Source organism: Leptonychotes weddellii, chromosome 1, assembly GCF_054177405.1.
Source record: "Leptonychotes weddellii isolate Sample4059 chromosome 1, ASM5417740v2, whole genome shotgun sequence".
NCBI lineage: Eukaryota > Metazoa > Chordata > Mammalia > Carnivora > Phocidae > Leptonychotes > Leptonychotes weddellii.
The window spans coordinates 150846459-150863379 of record NC_138369.1 but is presented as its reverse complement, the minus strand read 5'-3'; the positions used below and the strand labels follow the sequence as shown (position 1 = coordinate 150863379).

General features: G+C 37.0%; 1 long non-coding RNA gene across 2 annotated transcripts in view; it reads left to right on the top strand.

Moving 5' to 3' along the window:
* The window catches only part of LOC145716121 (uncharacterized), a 493424-nt gene that overhangs the window by 435775 nt on the left and 40728 nt on the right, over positions 1-16921 (top strand). The window contains exon 8 of one of the 2 annotated variants that reach the window (XR_014138542.1): positions 7714-7883. The exons of the other annotated variant lie outside the window; for it this stretch is intronic. This is a non-coding gene — a long non-coding RNA (uncharacterized LOC145716121). The remainder of the gene's footprint in view (positions 1-7713; positions 7884-16921) is intronic. 2 annotated transcript variants of the gene reach the window in all.

The window sequence follows — 16921 nt, the reverse complement described above, 5'->3', positions numbered from 1 at the left end:
TGAGAAACAAACAGGGTTTTAGAGGGGAGGGGGGTGGGGGGATTGGTTAGACTGGTGATGGGTATTAAGGAGGGCACATACTGCATGAAGCACTGGGTGTTATATGAAAACAATGGATTGTGGATCACCACATCAAAAACCAATGATGTATTTTATGGTGACTAACATAACATAATAAAATTAAAATCATAAAACTTAAAAAAAAAAGAAAAAAGTAAAAGCACTTAACAGAGTACAGCATCCTTTTTTGGTTAAAACTCTTCAGTGTAGGGATAGAGGGAACATACCTCAATATCATAAAAGCCATATACAAAAAGCCCATAGTGAATATCATTCTCAACAGGGAAGAACCGGGAGCTTTTCTCCTAAGGTCAGGAACACAACAGGGATCTCCACTCTCACCATTGCTATTCAACATAGTACTAGAAGTCCTAGCCTCAGCAATCACACAACAAAAAGAAATAAAAGGCATCTGAATTGGCAAAGAAGTCAAACTCTCACTCTTCACAGATGACATGATACCCTATGTGGAAAATCTAAAAGACTCCACCCCAAAATTTCTAGACCTCATACAGGAATTTAGCAATGTGGCAGGATATAAAATCAATGCACAGAAATCAATTGCATTTCTATACACTAACAATGAGACAGAAGAAAGAAATTAAGGAGGCCATCCCATGTACAATTGCACTCAAAACTGTAAGACACCTAGGAATAAATCTAACCAAAGAGGCAAAAGATTTGTACTCAGAAAACTATAAAACACTCATGAAAGAAATTCAGAAAGATACAAAGAGATGGAAAAACGTTCCATGCTCATGGATTGGAAGAACAAATATTGCTAAGTTGTCTATGCTACCTAGAGCAATCTACACATTTAATGCAATCCCTATCCAAATACCATCAACTTTTTTCACAGAGCTGGAACAAATAATCCTAAAATTTGTATGGAACCAGAAAAGACAATACAGAAAGAAATGTTGAAAAAGAAGACCAAAGCTGGTGGCATCACAATTCTGGACTTCAAGCTCTATTACAAAGCTGTCATCATCAAGACAATATGGTACTGGCATAAAAACAGACACATAGGTTATTGAACAGAAAAGAGAACCCAGAAATGGACCCACAACTCTATGGTTAACTAATCTTCAACAAAGCAGGAAAGAATGTCCAATGGAAAAAAGACAGTCTCTTCAACAAATGGTGTTGGGAAAATTGGACAGCCACATGCAGAAGAACAAAACTGGACCATTTTCTTACACCATACATAAAAATAGACTCAAAATGGCTGAAAGACCTAAATGTGAGTCAGGAGTCCAATCAAAATCCTAGACAAGAACACAGGTAGCAGCCTCTATGACCTCAGCACAGCAACTTCTGGCTAGACATGTCTTCAAAGGCAAGGGAAGCAAGGGCAAAAATGAACTATTGGGACTTCATCAAGATAAAAAGCTTTGTCACAGCAAAGGAAACAGTTGAGAAAACCAAAAGACAGCAGACAGAATGGGAGGAGATACTTGCAAATATCTTATCAGTTAAGGGGCTAGCATCCAAAATCTGTAAAGAACTTATCAAAGTCAACATCCAAAGAACAAATAAACCAATCAAGATATGGGCAGAAGACATGAACAGGCATTTCTCCAAAGAAGACATATGGATGGCCAACAGACACATGAAAAAATACACAACATCATTTGGCATTAGGGAAATATAAATCAAAACCACAATGAGATACCACTTCTCACCAGTTAGAATGGCTAAAATTAACAAGTCAGGAAATGACAGATATTGGCGGGGATGTGGAGAAAGGGGAACCCTCCTAAACTGTTAGTGGGAATGCAAGCTGGTGCAGCCATTCTGGAAAACAGTATGGATGTTCTTCAAAAAGTTAAAAATAGAGCTACTCTAGGACCCAGCCATTGCACTACTAGGTATTTAGCCGAAAGATACAACTGTTGTGATCCAAAGGGGCACATGCACCCCATGTTTATAGCAGCAATGTCCACAATAGACATGGAAAGAGCCAAGATCTCCATCAACAGATGAATGGACAAAGAAGAAGTGGTATGTATATAAAATGGAATACAACTCAGCCATCAAAAAAAAAAAAAAAAACAAAAAGAAAGAAATCTTGTCATTTGCAACAACGTGGTTGGAACTAGAAGGTATTATGCTAAGTGAAATAAGTCAATCAAAGAAAGATAATTATCATATGATCTCATTGATATGTGGAATTTAAGAAACAAAACAGAGGATCATAGGGGAAGGGGAAAATAAAACAAGATGAAATCAGAGTGGGAGACAAACCATTAGGTACTCTTAATCATAGGAAGCAATCAGATGGTTGCTGGAGGAGGGGGTGAGGGGATGGGGTAACTGGGTATTAGACATTATGGAGTGCAGGTGATGTAATTAGGACTGGGTAGTAATAAGACTGATGAATCACTGAGCTCTACCTCTGAAACTAATAATACACTATATGTAAATTAATTGAATTTAAATTAAAAGAGTGGTGAGAGTGGTTGTCATTGTTTTGTACTTGATCTTAGAAGAAAAGCTTTCAGTTTTTCTCCATTGAGTATAATGTTAGCTGTGGGTTTGTCATATATGGTCTTATTATCTTGAGATATGTTTTTTGAGAAACAATCTGTTGAGTGTTTTTATCATGATAGGATGTTTTATTTTGTCAAATGTTTTTTCTGCTTCTATTGAGATGATCATATGATTTGTATCATTTATTCTATTCATGTGGTATATCACATTCGTCAATTTTCATGGATTGAATCATCCTTGTATTCCAGGGATAAATCCTACCTAATCATGGTATACTGTGCTTTTAATGTGTTCTTCGGTTTGGTTTGCTAGTATTCTGCTGACAATTTTTGTATCTATATTCATCAGGGATATTGACCTCTACTTTTGTTTTCCTGTAGTGTCCTTATCTGGCTTTGGTATCAGGGTAATGCTGGAAATATTTCCTCCTCTTCAATTCTTTAGAAGTGTTTGAAAAGGATTGGCATTTCTTTATTAAATGTTTCGTATAATTTGCCAGTGAAACTCTCTGGTCCTGGGGTTTTCTGTATTGGAAGGTTTTTGATTACTGTTTTGGTTTCTTTACTTGTTATATATCTATTCAGATTTTTCATTTCTTCCTGATTCAGTATTGGTAGGCTGTATATTTCTAGAAATTTGTCCATTTCTTCTAGGTTATACAATTTCTTGGAACGTAATTGTTCATAATGATCTCTTATAATCCTATGTATTTCTGTAGTAGCAGTTTTCTCTTTCTGATTCTATTTTATTTGAGTCTTCTCTCTTTTCCCCTTTGTGTAACTAAGAGTTTGTCAATTTTTTTATCTTTAAAAAAAAACCCAGCTCTTAGTTTCATTGTTCTTTTTTATTTTTTTTTCTGGTCTCTATTTCATTTATATCTGCCTTGATCTTATTATTTCCTTTCTTCTACTGGCTTTGGTAGATGAAATCTGATGAGTATACTATAATCAAAATCAAATCCATCCAAGATGGATTTTCATATTTGAATATCTACTTGAGATTCTCCTTGCTGGGAGAAAAAGAAAATATCCTATCAACACCTCTTCTAGGAATATAGTGAAATATTGTGTTGCCCAACCCTTTCATCAAATGTATTTAAAATATCTTGTATTTAAGCATTTTTATTTTCTATGTCCTTGGCTCCAAATGACAATTCATTTTACAAATTTAGTGTAATCCAGGTGGCCACCTCATTCAGCGAGGACACAAACTCTCTTTCTAAAAGCCAAAACTGTCAAGATAGACCATGTGGCAGGGACCGCTAAGTAACAACCTAATATCCATTTTTCCCATCTTCCTCACAAACAGAACCATGATTTTACTCAAAGGAGCAATGTTCTCAGCTTAAAAATTACATTTTCCAGCCTCCCTTGAAGCCAAGGATGTCAGAGATACCTAGTGGTTGTTTAGGAAATTTAAAGGAGCGCTGACTTAGCTAGGAGAGAAAATTTCTTGCCCTTTTTCCTTTTCCCCCTTTTTCCTTCCCATTACCTAGAACTCACCAGACATAATCACCAGTGCTTCAGCAGCCATGTTATACCAGAAGCAAATCCAGAGAGTTAGTGTCTGTTAAATAGAGCTGCCATAACAAACAACAATACCATAGACTGGGTAATTTATTTTTATTTATTTATTTTTTTAAATTTTTTTATTCTTATGTTAATCCCCATACATTACATCATTAGTTTTAGATGTAGTGTTCCATGATTCATTGTTTGTGCATAACATCCAGTGCTCCATGCAGAATGTGCCCTCCTCAATACCCATCACCAGGCTAACCCATCCTCCCACCCCCCTCCCCTCTAGAACCCTCACTTTGTTTTTCAGAGTCCATCGTCTCTCATGGTTTGTCTACCCCTCCGATTTCCCCCCTTCATTCTTCCCCTCCTGCTACCTTCTTCTTCTTCTTTTTTTTTTTTCTTAACATATATTGCATTATTTGTTTCAGAGGTACAGATCTGAGATTCAACAGTCTTGCACAATTCACAGCGCTTACCAGAGCACATACCCTCCCCAGTGTCTATCACCCATAGACTGGGTAATTTAAATAACAGATATTTATATTCTCACAGTTTGGGAGCCTGGAAAGTCCAAAATCAGGGTATTGGCATGGTCAGTTTCTTTTGAGGCCTCTCTTGTAGGCAACAGCCATCTTGCTGTGTTCTCACATGACCTATCTTTGTGTGCATGGAACCCCAGGAGTGGAGAGAGTGTAGAGAGGGAGGAGTGCTCTGGTATTTCTTCTTATAAAGATATTGATCCTATTCTATGAGGGCCCTACTTGTATGACCTCAGTTAACTTTAATTACCTCCTTATAGGCCCCATATCTAAATACGGACACATCGTGCTTAGAGCTTTAACATTAATTTGAAGTGCAGGGGGACACAACTGAGTCCATTGCAGATGGGTAGCAGAATTTTAGTAGACTCTTGTAACATGAATGCCAGCATGAAGCCACCATACAGCCCTGGACTACCTGTCTCTGGATTTTCTTTACAGGAAAAATGTAAAGAAATTAAATTTCTTTACATTTGAGTCATATATTTTGAATTTTCTATTGTATTGAATCAAATCTAATCCCAAATGATGTATATTCATTTATGCATTCTACAAAAAGAAATGTAAGGGTGCACTGTGTACTGAGCATTATGCTAAGAGCTGAGAACTGTGGATAACAAGACAAATCAGAGATTCCCTGCCTCTGATGAGCTCACATATTTATGAAGGAGACAAACATAAATATGCAATTTAACTTTGTAGGTTATGTAGAAAGGTCAAAAAGAGAAGGTGAACAAACTATTCAAAGAAAGCTTATCTTGGAAGTTTGTGCAAAACTACCCAGAGATAAACCTGTCCTTGATGGATGTGTGGAATTTCAGTAGTTTAGAGGTTGGAGTATTCCAGACACAGAAAACAGGAAGAGCCAGTGAATGGAGGCCTGAAAAAGCATGGAATGGACAGTGGGCAGTGGGTAGTTTTCTGTGATTAGAAAAAAGGAGGTGGGGAAAGTAGCCAGAGAAGAAGCTAGAAAAAAAATAGGGGCAAGTACCTTGTGCACAATACTAAGATTTTTTTGGATTGACCTCATGGTAATGGAACACACTGAAGGTTTTTTAAACAGTGATATTAAGAAGGTGTGCTATTAGATTTCTATTTTAGGAAGGTTATTGTGGAGGTGGAGTAGAGGCAGGGGAACTGGACCATTATAATAATACTAATAAGAGATGAAGAGAATATAAACAAGGCTAAGGGACAACATGTTAATTCCCATCCAGTTTAGTTTCAATCCAGCTTAACAAATGAGCTGCTAATCATCTGCAGATTAGCCTGCATGGACTAACAAACTCTAACATAGCACTATAGCAAAACTTCTCACCCCATTAAATAGTATCTTCTGAAAAATGATCTTGACTACTGTCATTAGGCATATGAAGAGGAAATTTAGTGAAGTTGTCAGGTGGCAGGCCTTCTGAACATCCTTGTGTTGAGGGCAGGCCTCCTACTTGCTGCCTATTATCCTTGAGGCCTTGAGTTTTTTCCATATTGACATCTCCCTACCTAGACCAGAGACCCCCAGAAGTGCTGCTCTGTACTCTGGTCTGTTAACTTGAATCTACTCTCCTACTTCCTGTCTGCTCATCACACTTTCTTATTTTCAAATGGATCTTCTTGGACATGATACCATTCAAAATAATCTTATCACCATGTCAGTGTCAAACTTCTGAAGCTATGTATGAATTATCCTGTGTTCCTAGAACAGAGTTCTAATTAGATATTGATACCACATTGATTCTTAACTGTGAAAAACTTACTGTTATAGATGGCACTCTCTGGGAGTGCTATTTCTTTTTTTTTTTAAGATTTTATTTATTTATTTGAGAGAGAGAATGAGACAGAGAGCATGAGAGAGGGGAGGGTCAGAGCGAGAAGCAGACTCCCTGCCGAGCAGGTAGCCCGATGCGGGACTCGATCCCGGGACTCCAGGATCATGACCTAAGCCGAAGGCAGCCACTTAACCAACTGAGCCACCCAGGCGCCCTAGGAGTGCTATTTCTATTCCAATTTTTCCCCTCAATATAATCTCCCTTTCTTGCCCACATGGACTTCTCTAGCATTGGATGGAGGCATACATTAGTCTCTTCCTGGGAAATGAAGCTGATTAATGGGGCATATCAAAGGCAGAATGAAGGTGAATTAGTGTCTAGCCAGTGAGAAAGTCAAACTGCAGTAAAAACACAAGATTAGCTTTTCCTTGACACCAATGAGGGTATATTTTATGATATTGCTCTGAAAATCACAAAGGACAAAGTGCAAATACAATGCATTAATAGTTCTTTCCCTTTCTTCATCCATTAAATAAGCAAGAAACTTTTTTCTTAAATTTAAAATTTGCTTATCACTTTTAGATTATAGATTTATTTTATCTGAACATCTCTATAAGGTCTAAATCCACACATCATTTTTACACACAAACACACCACATACGATTTTGTTCAAAGTCAGACCATATAAAAAATAAAAGTGGGAGACTCCAAAGAAAATGTGATTTCTTTCCAAGAAGTCCACTATATTCTGATTTCAAATATTGACTTTTTTCTGGAAATATCCTGTTGTTTAAATTGTCTACACACAAGCTGGATTCTCAGCTGGAACACTCAAAATCAGAGACATGTTTCTAAACATATTTTTAGAGTTCATTCACATTTTGTTTGAAAGTTGAAATAAATCATCTTAATTTGAATCACTCCACAAGCTCATGTGCCTTTCTAAACTTTCCCTTTGAATATAAACCATAAGGATATATTTCTGCTTTAATCATTTTTTTTTCTGTTTTGATACTGTTTCAAAAGTTCAGTGTGTGCTTATTTGCATTGTTGATTTATTTGTTTGTTCACCCATGGAACAAACATATTGGGCATCTACTCCCTGACAGATCCTACATTGGGAAGTGTGGGGATGCAAAGATTAATAAGATTCATATAAAGATTAATATTAATAAATATTAATAATTCTTTACACTCAAAGGGCTCTCAGTCAGACAGGAGAGCTAAAGTATCATGCATTTTTACAGGGTTTTGTAGCTTACAAAACATTTTCAAATACATTATTACATTCAAATGTCTTTATAACAACCTAATGAACTAAGTAGATGTTATTAGCCCTGTTTTACAGATGGACAAAATGCATCACCTCTAAGGAAGTCTTGTTTCACAGTTGATTACCATGACAGTGGGTTTCTATTGGAATGCAACAAAAATCACCTGAGAAGCTTAAAAAAGGACCACTGCCTGGGCTCCCCCTCCAGAAATGCAGATTTTATTGGTCTCAGGTAGGGTCTGGGCATGGGCTATTTTTTAACATTCATGAGACGATTCTACTATGCAGCCATGGTTGAAAATCACTGCTCTGCTTTTCTTAAACTATTGTCATTCTCCTTGGACATCATATTGTTTCCCATTTCTGTGTCTTTGCTCCTTTGTCCCTGCACTTTCTGCTTTACATTGAAATCCCACACATTTCTTATTCAACCTCTTATTCATAAGGACTATACCTTGCTCATCTTTTAAGACCCAATTCTTAGCATAGTACTTTGTGCACAGTAGGAGATGAGTAAGTGTTTCTGGAACTATCTTCAACTTGATCACAAAATATGCTAGTTTGTGTTATTGCTTCTACCTCAGCATCATCCCTCATTGTGGTCTCCCTCACCAAGGGATAAAAATCTCTCATGTGATTAGGTCAACTAGTTTATTTTTGTCTCCTTCTCACTGAAGTCCTGGGTTAATTTTCCTGGGGCAAAGCAGGAATACAAATTAAGTGGTACTGTGATGTTCTGTACTCAAAATCATCCCTCACTAATTCTTATCATATCAAGCCCCAACTCTCTCTTCCCATGCTTCATTTGCCAGGAGAGGAAGGAATGTGGCCCTTGACTTCCACTGCCCAGCTAATCCAACCAAGGCTGCTGTCAGGAACATCACAAGATCTTTATTAAAACATAATTTGTTCCACTGACCCTTACAGATACACCCAGCTGGGTCAGAATTCAAAATGCACACCTAGTTTTGGCCTTAACTCTGGAATCCAGTCAATACTCGGGAAATTTATGTCTGAACAATAGGTCATTAAAGTGTATTTTTCTGATAGGATTAATGTTCTTTCTCAGAAATACAAAATCAAATAATTGTATTCTGCAAATAAACTATCAGTATCTCTAAAATAATTTCTAAAAATTAATACCATAATAAAAATAATTTATACCAGTTCAACATTATGATGTTCAACAACTTCATCCTGTTGTTTGCAAAACTGACATATACTGCATGTATATGTGTATATGTATATATGTGTGTATGTATGTGTATATGTATACATACATATATAAAATATGTTATATACACTGACAGTAAATATAAGATCTCTGGATTATAGAAGAGATTACTAATACAGAGCATCTTAGCTCCAGTTCCCCACAGGGCACCAGGATGAGGACCATTATTCACCTGGGCATGCAGTAGGATTTGCATCAGAGGAGTGGAACCCTGAAATTATGACTCAGAGTTTATATAGAGTAGCTGCCACATTTGTACCTCTGTCCTGCTCTCCAGAGAGAACTTTACTCTGGAATGTAACCAAATTTTCTCTGGGGAATAGAGGGAAGGCTCTACCCTGGATGTGAGCAAATGGCTCTGGGGAGATAAGCCTCTAAATCTCTCTGGAGCATTGCACAATTTCTATTTTTCAGCAGGTTTGCTATGAAATCACAAATCCCAAGCTATGCAAAAATATGAAAATATTCATGCAAAAAATGTACAAATATTTTCTGCATATAATTTGGAACAATAATCCAGCATCCTTACTTCTTTGATGGAGCTAATATTTCATGAGTTTCCACAAATCCTAGAAGCTAAGCTAAAAGTGGTCATATTATTCCCTCAATAATGACATATATCATCATCTGCAACAAGTTCAGTTTCACACTTGAGATTCTGGACAAAGTCATTAGAATAACCTGCCATATGTCTGCCATATTGTTAAACATTCTTAGTGGGACACAAAAGCGAAATGGTTTTCTATCATGCTAATGCTGCTTTCACTATACCAGGCAGAATCTCCATTTCTTATCTCTTGTGAAATTTCAGTTGCCACAATCACTTTCGGTTTTCCAGTTATTTTCAGTCAAAAAGTTCAGTCAAATTTAATCATTTCAAACTTTAACCTCATATTCTCCCTTCCCCTGGGCCAAATTTAGCTTTGACTTAAAGAATACAAAATGAGCAAGGGGCATGGGGTGCTCCTTATAACACCATCTTGTCCCCTTTCTGGATACCTTTTTCTTTTGGCATGTTGGGAGGAGAAATGGAAGATCATAAGCAAATGTTTCTGACCTGTCTCTTGCTATAGTAGTCTTCCCTGTGAAATGATGTTGATTTAATGGTTCCCTAATGGCCATATAAGTGGGTTCTTTAAAGGACCCTTATGGGGACTTCTAACTGTACAGTTTCTGCATGGAAGATGTGTTCCAGCTTGAAGTTTTGAATCTATCAGTTTCTTTCCATAATGATCTTGCCTCTGCATTGCCCTTGCTGGAAGACCTTTGATCAACAGGTATTGAACCATCTTGCCATGACAAGTAGTGGGAGTGAGTTATACCCCTCCTCCACTGTTGTTCACTCCCTCAGTCCTTTCCCCATCTCTCCAATCTATGTCTCTCCAATTCCCTTTCCTCTGCTCCATTCAACACTAAGGGCTTTCAGCAAATCTTCTGCCTCGGCATACGTCCCACCAAATGATGAGACGCCAGACTCCCATTATGACTTACTTTTCTAGTGTCTAGAAGTGAATCTTTTGGATCCCTTGATTTGGAGACCAAAAAGAAGCACTATTCTATCTCCTCCATGAAGGGGAAGGAAAAATTCCAGCTCTCTTGTCTTAGACTCCAATCATTCTCAAATTTCTCTAGTCAGCTCATATAGACTAATGGGCAGGGTACACTGATGTTTGAAGTAAAGGAGTCAATCGGGTCACCTTTCAATAGGACCTGAAGAGGTCTGGTCTTAATAAGACTCATTAAATAACCTTATTAGAAAATTAGGCTGACTAACCTGTTTTTTTGCTTCTTGTTCACCTATTATTCTATATATTGAAATTTCTAGTCCTATACTTTGCTTCTGATGGATATAAATGCTCTTTTTACTTAGGTCACTGAGTATTCTGCCTTCTGCCATTCAGAACTTTCTCAAAACACATTGCTCTTCCTTCACTATCTAATACTAAAAGTGATTGGCACTAAATAATGTTCCAACTGGAAAGGACCATCATAAAGGGACCATCAGTCCAATTTTCTCCATTAACGGGTAAGAATAATTGATTTCAAAAGGTGAAGTGGTTTATCCAAGGTTACTGAGTTAATCAGTGGCAAAGATGGAACAAGCATTCTGGCCTCCTGACTTCTGAGAGGGGAGATTTCCCAATACATCATGTTTCTCGTGCTCAAATCAGCATGATATAACAACAAAATTCACATGAACTGAAAACATGCAGCTAATTACACTTATTAGATGATATATCCACTTAAAGGGAGATGAAAAATCATGTCATGTCGCGAATGATCAAATAGTCACTTTCTGTATTTTATAATCTGTCATATATCATGTGTTCCTGTGGATTCAGGCAAGTTAAATACTCATGCTGAGTCATACTTAAAAATTGGCACAATGTATTTGGGAGGCACTTGGGAAAGACATCATTGCACAAAAGTGTATATTCTGAAGAGATAGCAAGTTTGGCTTAAGACCATATAAAACAAGTTTCCAGGGAAAGTATGTCATTTTGCAGCTCTTTCCTTCATCTATAGCAACCCCACTACAGTTAACCAGTTTAAGCTGGAGGTATCAGGATGTAACCTGGCAGTATGCCTGTTGATGACTATGCTGGATGCTAGGGAATTTTAGTATAAGCAATTACTAAAATATCTATAATATGTAGGATATACTTAAGATCAGTAAATAAAAAGAACTATAACCCAGAACCAGCTTTTCTACAAACTTCAAGTTGAACTAACTTTGTCAAAACATTTGTGGGAAATATACTTTTTTTAGGAAAATCGAGGTGTGTATATCTTTCAGGAATGTCTTCGGAAATATTTATGGGAGAATAATCCTGACACCAGGGATAAGGAGTACAGCCCAAGAAAACTAATTTAGTTCCATAAAGTGGACATTCCAAAGTCCCAAAACAGGAAGACAGAGAACAGAGCAAGGGAACTGTATATATGGACTGAGAGATTTATAGAGGGTTTATATATGTAATGATATGGCTCCTCAGCCCAGCTTCCCTATTTGGACTTATTCATATAACTAATCTTTATTGAGCTCCTACTTCTGCCAGTAGTGGGAATCTAAGAAGATTATACAAGACATGGTCTCTACCATTTAGGAATTTATTACTTCTTTGGGAAATGAAGGAGTATGCCAAGCACTACACTACAGATGACATTAATAATAATGCCTCCTGCATCTTGCTGTGCATCTCTCTTATTCCTTGGGTATGCTCATATCTTTCCTACTAGACGTTAAGCTCTCAGGGAATATTGACTATGTCTTATTGATCTTTGAAGCCCCTGTAGTGCCTGGAAAAAGGCAAATATTTCATAAATAAAATGGATAACTTTGTGAATGAAGCTTTGTGGTTTATATAGAGCTTGTAAGTTCATGAAGCCACTTGGCTAAGAGTGACCGTAACCCTATGAGATGAGCAGAGCCTATTTGGTTACTTCCATTTCACAGTCAATGAAAATGGGGTTCAGAGGGCTTAAATGGGTTTCCAACTTAACAAGTGACAGAAGTTGGGCCAAAGCCTATCTTCCCATTCCCTCTGTTTCTACAGCACTATGCTACCTCCTTAATATATGATAAGAAATCTGTAAGTGTAATGGATGTTTGGAAAAGGGAAAGATCACGAGTAAGCAAAAAAGACTTCATGAAAAAGATGACATTGAGTTTAAAGTTTTACTTCAGAACTTCTCTATTATTAACTTTATTTCAGCTAACATTTTTTGTTTACTATTTTATTTTTATTCTGCATCATATTGAAGATGTTATTTTAGGTTGAAAGTTTCTAGAGAAGAAGGTGGGGTACTTTGTATATGGAGAATATTAGTCTGAATGTCTGTTGGTAATAAGTATTTGATTTTCAACTACTGGGTAATTGCCCATCTTAAAATTTTAAGACTTAGATGCATACAATAATAGACCTGGAAGTGGACTGTAGAAATAATGTAGTAAATTGGTCTCTAACATTTTTGCCACTCAGGAGCCTTTTATGAGCACTCCCCACCTCCAACACTCCTCCTGATTCCTAAATATTTTGCCCATTTATTTAGTCCAAAGTCAAAGAAGACACGGCATCAAGAAACTCATAAACTAATGAGAGATATAAATCTCTAAATAAATAAGTGAATAATAAGCACGTTCTCCTCTCCTTGCCCTTTTAATCTTCATTGCAGTAAATGGTGCCACTGTTCATCTAAATGCCCATGTCTCAAACTTAGATTTTATGTTAGCCCACACCCAAATTCACTAGAAGTTTACCAGCATGATTCTAGCACTTAATTCGGGTCTCTACTCAACTATCACTTCCTTGAAAGACCTAGAAAGATCTTCCTTAATATGGCCACTCTTCCCAACCTCTGTCACCTTCTAGCCTCTCAAACTGCTTTATGTCTATTCCTGGCAGCTGCTTCATATTAGTTCTGTCTTTATTTATTAATTATTTATTTCATACTAGACTGTATGAAAAATTCATAAGGTAAGGACTTGGCATTATTCTCTGCTATATCATCAGCTACTAGAGTATATAGAAAACAATAAATATTTGTATAGATGAATTAATATATAAACAAATGGATAATAAAATGGGTGGGTACATGGAAGAAGATGATACAGTGGAGGTACAATGAAAAGGAATGACTAATTATACCTGAAAGATAAACTAAAAGATTGGTGGCAGTGAGCTGGGCTTTAAAGAAATTAGTAGAAGCTAACAAGACAGATTAGGTAGGGAGGAGCAGTGTTGGCTAAGGAAATGGACAAAGAAGTAAAAGTGGGCATGGATGTTTCAGTGAATGATTAGAATACAAGATGTGCATGAGAAATAGTAGGTGATGAGGCAGTTTGTTAGACTGAAGCCATATATTAAAAGGTGTTGTATGCTTGCTAAGGAGTTTTGACTTTTTCCCTGGGTAATACAGACAGATTTTAAAAACAGAAATACTGTGAGCAGATCTCTGGTGGCCATGGGTTGGGTGCACTTTGCAAAGGAAAAGAGAGTCAAAGACACAATTTAGGACATTTTTACAACACTACCAACTGTGAGTCAAGTACTAGACCAAGGGTGTACCCTAGGACATGGAGAGGGAAAGACATAGACGAGCAATATTTCAGAAGTAAAATGAAATAACAATTAAACGGCTACTTTTGGAGAGAGATGAAGAAACTAAGTGATTTTATAGTGCCTTACTTAGGAAATGTGCAGAGGGTGATGGCTTAATGAAAATAGAAACCAGAAGAGTCAGGGAAAACAAGGAGAGATATGAGTTCAGTTTAAAGCAACAGTAAAACATGTGGTAGTTGATATTTGTCAGGTAGTTGGATATTTAATTTTTGAGTCTTACTGAAAAATTGAGTTGAGAGAGATTGACCTGAAAGATACAGGATTTGTGGTGATAAGATCATAGGTGGTAGTTGAATCCATGTAATGAACTTCATGTATTAATAATTACTTTTGCAACTTTAGCATATAAAACAAAACTTCTAGTTAGAGCTACTGATTAGGAACCAATACTAACACAACTCTTGATAACATAAAACAAAGAAACTTGAATTTTCAGTTAGCCTTTGATGAATATATTATTTCTGAAAAAATTTCTTAAAGATTTTATGTATTTGAGAGTATGAGTGAGTGGGAAGGAGAGGGAGAGAAAATCTGAAGCAGACTCCATGCTGAGTGCAGAGCCCGATGCAAGGCTCCATCCCACAACCCAGAGATCATGACCTGAGCCGAAACCAAAAGTGGGACTCTCAACCAACTGAGCCACCCACGTGCTGCTCTGAATTTTTTTAAATACACTGTCAATAACATACACTCCTTATTCTTCCTGAATATCTGGGAGGGAAGGAGTCAAGGGCCTTTAAGTGAGGAGCCAATGACCTAGTCTAATTATTTAGGGAAAACAAACAAGCAAAACCCTTAAACCCTGGGCAATATATCAGTCTAACGTTAATTCTTATTTTGAAAATACATATCCAGGATCCATGGCCATAGAAACTCCTTACATCACTTTTAGGACTTACCCTTAGTTCATTTGATATACCAGTAAATATGGACTGATCAAAGTTTTGACCTACAGACCAAATTCTGGTACAGCTGCCATCCTATCTTTACCTAAATCCCTATTCAGAGGATGAAGGACATGTGCAGAGAGCAACAAGAACAACCATGAGGGACAGGAACAAGATGGAAAAGATTGTGCAAGTTCTTGTCCATAAAGAGACAAAAGCAATATTAGGAAGTATTGCCCCTAGTTTCTAAAGAATATACCTAGGTTGAAGTAAATTAGAAAAATACCAGATCATATAAAAATAGATCTGCTTAAAAACGGAAATTATTCAGCTTAACTGAGGAGGAAATGCTAGTCTTTCTTAAAGGTTTTTTTTGTCTTTCAAGCTTTTATTTAAATTCTGGTTAGTTAATATATAGAGCAATATTAGTTTCAGGCATAGAATTTAGTGATTCATCACTTACATACAACATCTAGTGCTCATCACAAGTGCCCTCCTTAATACCCATCACCCATTTAACATATCCCCCCACTCACCTCCCCTCCAGCAACCCTCAGTTTGTTCTCTATAGTTAAGACTCTTTTATGGTTTGCCTCTCTTTTTTCCCCCCTATGGTTCATCTGTTTCACTTATTAAATTCCACATATGAGTGAAATCATATGGTATTTGTCCTTTTCTGACTAACTTATTTCACTGAGCATAATACACTGTAGCTCCATCCATGTCATTGCAAATGGCAAGATTTCACTCCCTTTGATGACTGAGTAAGATCCATTGTGTGTGTGTGTTCACACACACACACACACACACAAACACACACACACCCCACATCTTCTTTATCCATTCATCAGTCAATGGACATTTGGATTCTCTTCATAATTTGGCTATTGTTGATAATGCTGCTATAAACATCAAGCATGTGTCTCTTTGAATCTGTATTTTGTATCCTTGGGGTAAATTACCAGTAGTGTATTTGCTGCTTCATGGAGTAGTTCTATTTTTAACATTTTAAGGAACCTCCATGCTATTTTACAGAGTGGCTGCACCAGTTTGCATTCTCACCAGCAGTGTAAGAGGATTCCCCGTTCTCCTCATTCTCCCCAACATCTGTTGTTTCCTGTGTTGTTAATTTTAGCCATTCTGACAGGTGTGAAGTGATATCTCATTGTAGTTTTGATTTGTTTTTCCCTGATGATGAGAGATGTTGAACATCTTTCCTTGTGTCTCTTAGCCATCTGGAGGTCTTCTTTGGAAAGTCTATTCATGTCTTCTGCCCATTTCTTAACTGAATTATTTGGATTTTGGATGTTGAGTTTTATAAATTCTTTATAGGTTTTTGATATGAACACTTTATCAAATATGTTTTTTTGTTGTTTTGTTTGTTTTGTTTTATTATGTTATGTTAGTCACCATATGATACATGATTAGTTTTTGATGTGATGATCCATGATCCATTGTTTTCGTATAACACCCAGTGCTCCATGCAATGTGTGCCCTCCTTAATACCCGTCACTGGGCTAACCCATCCTCCCACCCCTCTCCCCTCTAAAACCCTATTTGTTTGTCAGAGTCCATAGTCTCTCATGGTTCATCTCTCCCTCCAATTCCCACCCCCCTTCATTTTTCCTTTCCTTCTCCTAATGTCCTCTGTGCTATTCCTTATGTTCCACAAATAACTGAAACCATATGATAATTGACTTTCTCTGCTTGACTGATTTCACTTAGCATAATCTCCTCCAGTCCCATCCATGTTGATGTAAAAGTTGGGTATTCATCTTTCTGATGGTTGAGTAATATTCCATTGTATATATGGACCACATCTTCTTTATCCATTCATCTGTTGAAAGTCATCTCAGCTCTTTCCACAGTTTGGCTATTGTGGACATTGCTGCTATGAACACTGGGGTGCATATGCCCCTTCTTTTCATTACATCTTCGTCTTTGGGGTAAATACCCAGTAGTGCAATTGCTGGGTCATAGGGTAGCTCTATTTTTAATTTTTTGGAGCACCTCCACACTGTTTTCC